This window comes from Castor canadensis, chromosome 3 (genome assembly GCF_047511655.1).
Source record: "Castor canadensis chromosome 3, mCasCan1.hap1v2, whole genome shotgun sequence".
Lineage (NCBI taxonomy): Eukaryota > Metazoa > Chordata > Mammalia > Rodentia > Castoridae > Castor > Castor canadensis.
In genome coordinates this window covers 122,919,248-122,928,073 of record NC_133388.1, presented here as the reverse complement: position 1 = coordinate 122,928,073, position 8,826 = coordinate 122,919,248, and the positions used below count along the sequence as shown (strand labels likewise).

General features: G+C 39.5%; 1 pseudogene; it reads left to right on the top strand.

Moving 5' to 3' along the window:
* Nucleotides 1-6,542: 6,542 nt before the first annotated feature.
* On the top strand, nt 6,543-7,180 carry LOC141421437 (negative elongation factor A pseudogene; annotated as a pseudogene).
* The last annotated feature ends 1,646 nt before the right edge of the window (nt 7,181-8,826 follow it).

Below are 8,826 nucleotides of genomic sequence, written 5' to 3'. Positions count from 1 at the left end.
TAAATCTAAGTCCTCCTGGAGCCTGCTAAGACAGTTACACAATTCTTCCTGGTTTAGGCTAAATGGCAGGGGATCTTTTCATCCATAAGATGATCAGGTCACAATGTCTGACATACCACTTCCCAAGGGATAATTCTTCCAGAATATCAGCCTCTGTGGAGTATAGGATAAGCCACAACAAAAATAATTATGAGAAAAACAGCTGTAAGAAATCCCACTAAGAAAATGTATACACATACAAACACACATTTAGACACATATTTGTATACACAAATATAAAAACAAGCACTTCCTTTTCCTTACCCACATTTCCTCAAAAAATAATCAAACCCAAGTCACTTCCTAAACACAGATCCAAAAGTTATTTCACAAGTTTTGTTTACATATTAGGGCCTTTCCAATGTTTTGTTGTAATTACTGTTTTGTGGTGCTGAGGGTTGACTCTAAGGCCATATGCACTCTAACCACTGAACTGCACCCCTAGTCTTACAATGGCTATTTGAGAAGAAACCAGTCATGCTTTCAACAGACTCAACTTTAAAAATAAACTTCATATAACTCATGAACATCCAAAATGCTACAGCTTTGTTTCAGTTTCTATGAAATGAAACAGCTGCCCTTAACAGAAAATCACTAGAAAATATTTTTAGAGGAAGAAATTCCATGTGGTTCCATTTCATCAAAAATGTGCTTTCAAAGAGGTTTATGGTAAGTGTCTACCTTTAAACTATCACTTTTTTAGCTTTCTGCCCCGCCTTGGGGTGTGTGTTGGTGATGCAGTGTGAAGATGAAGGTGTGAGTAGAAAATGAATATCCAATAGTCCTCCTTAATCAAGGTTCCCCTTTCTGAAGTTTCAGTTACCCATAGTCAGCCAAGGTTTGAAACATTAAATGGAAATTTAAAGAAACAACTCGTAAGTTTTAAATTGTGCACCCTTCCGAGCAGAGTGATGGAATCTCACACTATCCCATTGTAACTGGAGTCCTAGGCCAGATGCTCAACTCTGGGAGTCCAGGCACTCACCCTAATATGCTAATTTAAAGAGATAAGTACTGGTGAAGGGCAGCAAAAGGAAACTTATTAATACACTGATTGAGGGTAGATACCATTTTAACCCATCTTGAGGTATTGACATGAGTATTAAGTTTAAGAAGAGACAAAATTGGGGCATAGGTTGAGAAGTATGCATAACTAAGCAATCCTGGGCACAGTGTGCCCTGGTTGATCATTATCTCAGTTCTGGTTCTTCAGGGGCTCTGGAGAACTTGTTATCGCTGTCATCACTTGAGGGAAGCAATCTGGTTCTCATGAGATGATTTCTCATGCTCCATGGTGCAGTCACATCCTTAAAGGTAATTGTCCTTATTTGGGGTGGTGGTCTGTCCTGTGAGGTTCTACTGTTCCTTTCCTTGGGGGTAGTTTTGGTCTCTTGTCATAAAGATGTTACTTAAAGTCCTGTCCTTCCTGGAAACTAAGGAGCAAAGGAAAGATACAAAATGGAGGCAGGGATGCCAAGCTTTTCTCCTGCAGTTAGTTAACTTGTGGACCTAAATAAGAAGTCAGTGCTTTTATAGCAAAAGCAGCATCTAAGTAGTTGTTATACCAGTTCGTTCCACCCAGGACATCTCTGTCCAGTGTATCTACACTGTATAAGCTACCTGTCTGTTAGTTATTTAGTCACTATCTTGGTTATCAAATTAACTGCCATGGTATCACTGTGGTTGTGTCCATGTAACACATATTTCACTTAATAATAGCCCAAAGTACAAATACTTATTATAGTATATCATTATAATTATTCTATTTTATCATTAATTATTGTTGTTAACTCTTCCTGGGCCTTACCTATAATCAAGGTCTGGGGGTATAACTGAGTGGTCGTGTACTTGCCTAGCATGTGCAAGGCCCTGAGTTTGATCCACAGCACTAATATGAAAAAAGCTTAATATGTATAAGTGTTCATAATATCCATGATTTAAGGTATAGCCCATGGGTAAGGATGGAATGCTAAATTTGATAGTCCTGTATGCTCACTGTTTTTAACATATTTTCCAAATGATAATTAAGGACACAAATAAGGGGAAAAGTCATGCCTGTCTAAAATAACTTCTGATCCCTGAATATTAGCTTATGATAGGTTTTACCTAAGCACACAGATTTTCAAAATATCAGCATTCTCCCCACTGTATATCAGTTTTCTCTCCAGCACAGATATGAATCAGTTTAGGATTAGCTCTACCTAGTTTAACGGATGATCCTGACCTTTCTAACATCACCTTGCTCTTCTGTTAGAGCAAAATTACAAGGATGCATGCTGAAAACCAAATACAGCTCATCCTCTCAAAAAAGATGGAAAATAATCAGATATAATACATACATTTCATTAATGAAAATGTGAGTTTACAAAGTGAAAAGGGTGAGTAAGACCTAGGAAGAGGACAGGGAAACTGGATTTGTTTACTTAGTATTTATAGATATGCTAAGATACATGATGGCTTCCTGGCCCCCACAAGAAGATAATTCTGCCAATCCAAAATGTTGAGCATCTTCATTTCGGTTTGGATTTTGTCACTTCCAAAGAGGCCAAAGAGTGCAGTACTCTCTGGTTAGGACCATGGTGTAACAGTACAGAGAAAGGCCAGAGAATATGGAATCAGGCTGGAGTTGAACTACAAGGTTTTTACTTGGCCTTGTACTTGGCAGATGACTTACTTTCTCCAGACCTGTATTTAATCTGTCTGCCAATGAGCAAAACAATCTCCCAAGTGAGGATTAACTCCAATAAATAGGAGCCCATTTCACACACACATCTGACATGTACTAATCCCTTGAAGCGTGCTAACAGTGGAATTCAACAGAAAAAATATTGTCATTTCCGTTAAAAGATAACACTGAAGATGCACATACAATGCAATCATTAATATTAAGTTTCACTCCTTTGTACTATTAATGTATGCTAATTTAAAAAAAGAAATTTCTAGGGCTAAGGGCATAGCTCAAGCCAACCTAGCTAGTGCTTGCCTAGCAAGTGCAAAGTCCTGAGTTCAAACTCCATACCAACAAAAAAAAAAGAAATTTCTATTTTCCTCACCTATAAATACTTTTACTTGTTTTTGTTTTCAGTCTTTTCTACTGTTGGAACTATTGTTTATTTCACTGCTGCAAACCATACCTATAAAACTTCTAAGCTGTATCACATCTCTCATACACACACACACACACACCCCATTCCTCATGCAGGATGGGATTGACTGGCTCTCTGCAAACCCACTGGGAAAACACTTCAAAGAACAACAGAAAAAAGAGTAGCATTATTTCAGATTCAAAGTTAAAAGTCTTGCTTGCTGGTCTTAACCCTATCACTTAACTTTGGCAGGTTCAGAGAGCACTTTTTCTCTCTGCCTCTGTCTCCCTCAAATACATATTGGAATACCTTTTAATTTCATGGGGTTGCTGTAAGGATCAAATATGCAAAAGGACTTTGAGAAATATAAAGCTTAAATATCAAGTAGTGTTGATATTATATATTAAAGATAGCATCATCCTTCAACAAATATTAACGAGTATTGTAAATAGATTAATGAAGATTTTATATTCAATGTGTAACTGCTAGAAATAAATTATGTTTTAGTTGGAAAGCAAGAGCATCAAAATCTATTGAATGTCAAACCATGAGGCCAATATAGAAATGTGTCTAAATTCTGCTCCTGGGGGCCTTGTATGTCCTTGGATGATTCTGCTTAATGGAGTAGACAAATAGGGCTCACACTTTAATTTTGCTTCTTCCTATCTTTGAGAATAATTCCAATATTACAATGTTTATATCCCAAATAGCATAAGACCCAAATAAAAGTAAATCCAACAAAATCTGCTTAACTTGGGCTGCTTTACAGTAAGGGTTCATACAATAGGACAGTTGGTCCCAATCCTGGTTTAATATACCCACAGCACAAAGAAAGGGTGTCTGCTGCCTCCTGTTTCTGTAGGGAAAAAAGGAGCTTATTAAAATAAATGCAGACTAGAATTTAAGCTCTTAGTATGAATGTAAGAGCAATAATTAAAATAATAATATGCAATCTATTTTTCGGAATATTTCTTATTACACTATAATTGCAATTAGTAATGTTCAAATTTCAAGGTTTACATCATAGGAATGTAAAAAACAGAAATAACCATGTCTTCTTAAAAAGTTCCAGAGATTTTTTTAAAAGGATGTATAACAACAAAAAAGCAGTTCTAAAAATAAATTTCAATAACCTAAAATGAACAAAATAATTCAACTCTAAGTAGCATTAAGTGGTATATAGGCACATAACCTTTCTTTTCTCTCTGTCTTTAGGCAGGGTAGCTATTAAAAGCTAATTGGCCATGATAACATAATTATAATTATTGTTAAAAATAATAATATAATGTATAAAGACATCAGTGGTGCCTGTGCTTGTGCACCTGTATGTTCCTTTGTGTATGTGCATGAGAGCTCGTGCCTGTGTGTGTGCTCAAGCGAAGTTCAACTAGCAGTGATCATACACCTCATCTTGTGAATGGCAGTAGATATCTTGTTCAAAATCTCTGATTAATCTGATTAAGCTAGTGAATGAATAATCCTTTAATCCTCTCAAGGATACAGTTTATGTCTGCTGAGTGTCAAATTTAAAACTGGTAAGCTATAAATACTGAAACGTAAGTAAAGAGGAAGAGAAAAAAGGCAGCTACCCAAAGTCAAACTGTGTTGTCTCTTTTCCAGACTCTGTCTTTTGTGGATGACCTACTCTGTTCTAACGGGAATGAGAAGCATTAGGAAAAATCATAAATCGTCCTTTGGTGGTGGCTCTGTGGCAGCGAGAGTATCTGTCACTGAGGACCAATCTGCTAGCATGTGCTTCCCTTTTCCCAATCAATTTAATTCTAAATTAATGGATTCTACCTTTTGCTCATTTCAGTTTTGGGCCAGAAATGCTTAAAACCAGACATTATTTATTTTACAGTTGGAAAAGTATGTCAAAAGCTAAAAAATGCTAAATATCTTTTTTTTTTTTTTTGCAGAATTACAAAAGCAAGAAAATGAACACCTTTGCTTTAAAATCTCAGTCAGAGACTACCATTTAGAAAATGTGACTATATTAAAACAATAGGGAAGTCTAGCCAGGTTAAATGAATTGAGGTTCCTGATTTTGCTTTATCACTTGCATCAAATTTAAATAGCAACAATGAGACAAAGCAAGTGATAAGGTGGGGAGTGAGGAGGATGGTGGTAAGTTTGCTGCCCTAGGAAAATAAAAAAGTTTTTAAAAGAGCTTTTAAGCCAAATGGCTTCTTACTGGAGCTCTTGACCACTTGCCTTGAGCTGAAAAATAAGTCTATCATCCCATTCAGTAGTTTGTCTATAGCCTAAAATGTTCCTGAATTTATTCACCTAAAATGTCTATTGTGTGTTGGTTTTTAGGAAAATTATCCCCTTTCCCTAAAATTCTTGATCAATACTTACTAAAAGGACTGCTTTGCCACTCAACTTAATTTGCCACTCAACCAGTTTTCATTTCCTTAGGTGCCATGAATGAGAAGAACCTTGGAGTAATTAAAGTACTGGCCAAACATTAAAAGCAAAACATCTACATTGTTCTTAATTCCTCAGATCTGAGAAAACAAGGCAAAGGAAGAACGCCCCTCCCAACCCTGAGCACAGCTATAGGCCAGTGGCCTCAGTGTGGGAATTGAGGTAGAGAAGAGATCAGATCATTTGCTCTTTGCTGTACAGACTGGTGTAGCCTCAAGAACCAGAAAACGGAGCAAAGCCCATTGAGAAACCCCCCTCCCAACTCTATTTTTGCCTGGGTGCAGGTGCTACGCTTCTAGGTTTGCCCCAAACATGTGGGAGTAAGTGTACAATTAGCCACGGGGTTAGTCCACTGGCTTCCAGACCCTAGCCTCTCTGTACCTAGAGCATTCATTAGCACTAACTTGAGTGTTTTCCTTTAATGTTCACGCATTTGACACAATCTATTATTTCAGGTCCTTCATTTTTAATCACGGTGCCAAATGTCTCACATATCTGGCCCATGAATTCAGCCTTTCTTTCCATCTACACAGTGGTAATGGCTTATCTAATTATTACTTGTTACATGATCTGTTATCCCTGTAGATGTTTAGATTCACATTAACTTTAACCCCATCCACCCTTGACAATGAACTTTCCTCTGATGTCCTTTGGGGATGAACTGGTGCCTGATTTAAAGGCAGCACCACCGTTCAAGTCCTGAAGACCACAGACCTTGTTCTAGCTTTGGGAGTGAGAGACACTCAAAGTCTGAAGGGGAGGGTCAGGGATTCCCACAGACATTTCTGAAGCTTTCCAAACCTGACCAGGAAAACAGAGGTGGTTTGCAGCTACCCTTTCATGGATAAGCTTTCAGCCATAGTCAGGCAGGAATGTATGGAGATTAATCCCAATATTGATAAACTGTGAGGTGGCCTCATTTTGTCTCTTAAAACCCAAAGGACAGTATTCATAAGATGCCAGCCATGTGAGTATGACTGCCTGCAGATGACATTTGTGCTGGAGAGGGACACTGGCCTGTGGCTGCACAACAAGCTGGGGACCACAGATCAGCTGATTGCCACCCTGCATTGGGATGCCATTGTCCATAACCGCTCCACCACTTTTTTGTCAGCCCTGAAGTTCAACCTGCTGCTCGAGATGCTGCACCTCCCACACAGGAGAGTGGACAAGATGAAGGTACTCTGATGGACACCATCCAACTCATCACCCCAGACTTGGACCCCTGGATCCACACGGTCTCCAACATCCTTAAGTCCTTAACAAAGGTTCACTGAACCTTGACCTTGAAGAGCAGACCCCAACATTCCAGATATTTTAGGAAAACTTAAGAGCTGCTGACCAAGTTTACCTAGCGAGTAGCAGCTGGAAGAGCAGTGCGGGGCTGCGACTCCACGCCAAGGGCTGGGTGCTGCTCCACAAAGTGGACACCACAATCAGGTTCCAGAGCCCTACTGTGAATCTACTCCCTACCCCACACTCAAGGGTACCATCACAACAAGAAAGGGGCGTGAAACTTCTAAATATTTAAGCTGGACATGGTCATGGCTGGCCGAGAGGTGAAAAGAAGGAGGAAGATCTTAGACAAAGTGGTAGAAAAGTCTCCAAGAAGAGACCATAGCTAAAATACCCTAGACTACACAGTGGGTCTACTGTCCCAAGACACTTGTGTCTCTGAACAGTGAGCCTGCACTGCCCTCCACACCTAGCATAGTGTCTGCCTCATCCTACCTCCCGAGCAGCCCCAGCCATCATCTTCCTGGGAAGCCAGCATGAAGGCCACAGGCCACCTTGGGAGCCCAGCCAACCCTATGCTGCCAGTGAAGTTCAAGCAAGGATACCCATGTGCAACAGTGGCCTGAACCCAGCCACACCAACATCCACCAAGCCCCCCAGCCATCACCCCCTCCCTCCCACACGACCCTCACTGCCACCCCCCACACTATACATGCCCTTGGTGACCATGGAGACCCTGCAGAACCAGCCCCCTAGCTAGCAGCAGTCTAAGAAGAACCTGTTCCTCCCAAGACAGCAGACGTTTGCTGCCTAGGAGATGTTCAAAAAGGTCAACATCCTGGGCTTCTTTGTTAGGAGCAGGAGGATATGATCCAGATCAAGCTCAGTGAGCACGCAGAGGACCTGCTGAAGGAATAGTCAGCATCACCATGCTGTTGAGCACTGTGATGAAGATGAACTGTGCCATGGATCAGTGGATGCCCTTCAAGAAATACAAGTCCATGACCAACATGTTCTAAGGCTGCCTCTGCTGCTGATCCTGTCTCACCAGGCTCTGAGGACAAGAGCACTGTCAGCTAAAGACAGACACCTTAGGGCACTTCCCTGCCGAGCTGGACCCTAGCCTATTTAAGTTTTAGATCATTTCTCTAGGGTGTTTTGGGACTTATTTTTTGTGTGATTTAAGATACTTTTTTTGATTCAATGTTACATATTTCAATTTTAAACCAAAAAGTCATAATTTCTTCATTTTAGTGCATGTTAGACTTTTACCTTTATAATTTTTTTTTGAAATTCCATTGACTGGTTGTGAGAGCTTTCCCTGCAATTGCATGCCCTTCTTCCATGAAGTTGAGGGGACCAAAGATGGCACCTGGTGAGGCCAGTATGGGGGGAGGAATTCTTCCTGCAATGCCAGAAGGGGAGACAATGAGCCTCACTCACCATGTCTGCCACAGTTTTGTATTTGTCTTTTGTACAATTGTAGACATTTAAGACCTGTCTTTGTGTACCTATTTTTTTTATTGTAAATGGTCTAAGTATTAAAGTTCACCTTTTCTAAAAAAACAAAGCAAAACCCAAAGAGCAGTGTTTATCAACTGCATAAGATCATTTCTGAAATTATTTTATAATGGACCTAATTATAAATAAATATTTAAAATGATATGTGTACAAATTTTGCCATTTGTAATTTTTCTGATCATAGATATCCTCCAATTCATTGTTTTAGACTCAGTTCTCTTACCTCGTCCTAATCATTATTACTCATATTGCAGCATAGTAGCCATACACTTTTGCCTTTATATGGCACATAAATCATTTGCATTCATTTACTCATTCATTCACACAACAAATGCTTTCAGTAAGTTTGTTAAGGGCATGGGCATACTGATGCTATTATTCACAATGATACTGGAATCCTCTTGGTACAGTCTATGTAGGGTCCATAAAACATCCTATAGGATCATACAGTCATTCTTGCTATTCCTGGTAATTGATTCCACAGCCCCTGTCAAATGTCAATCAAAGTCTCTAG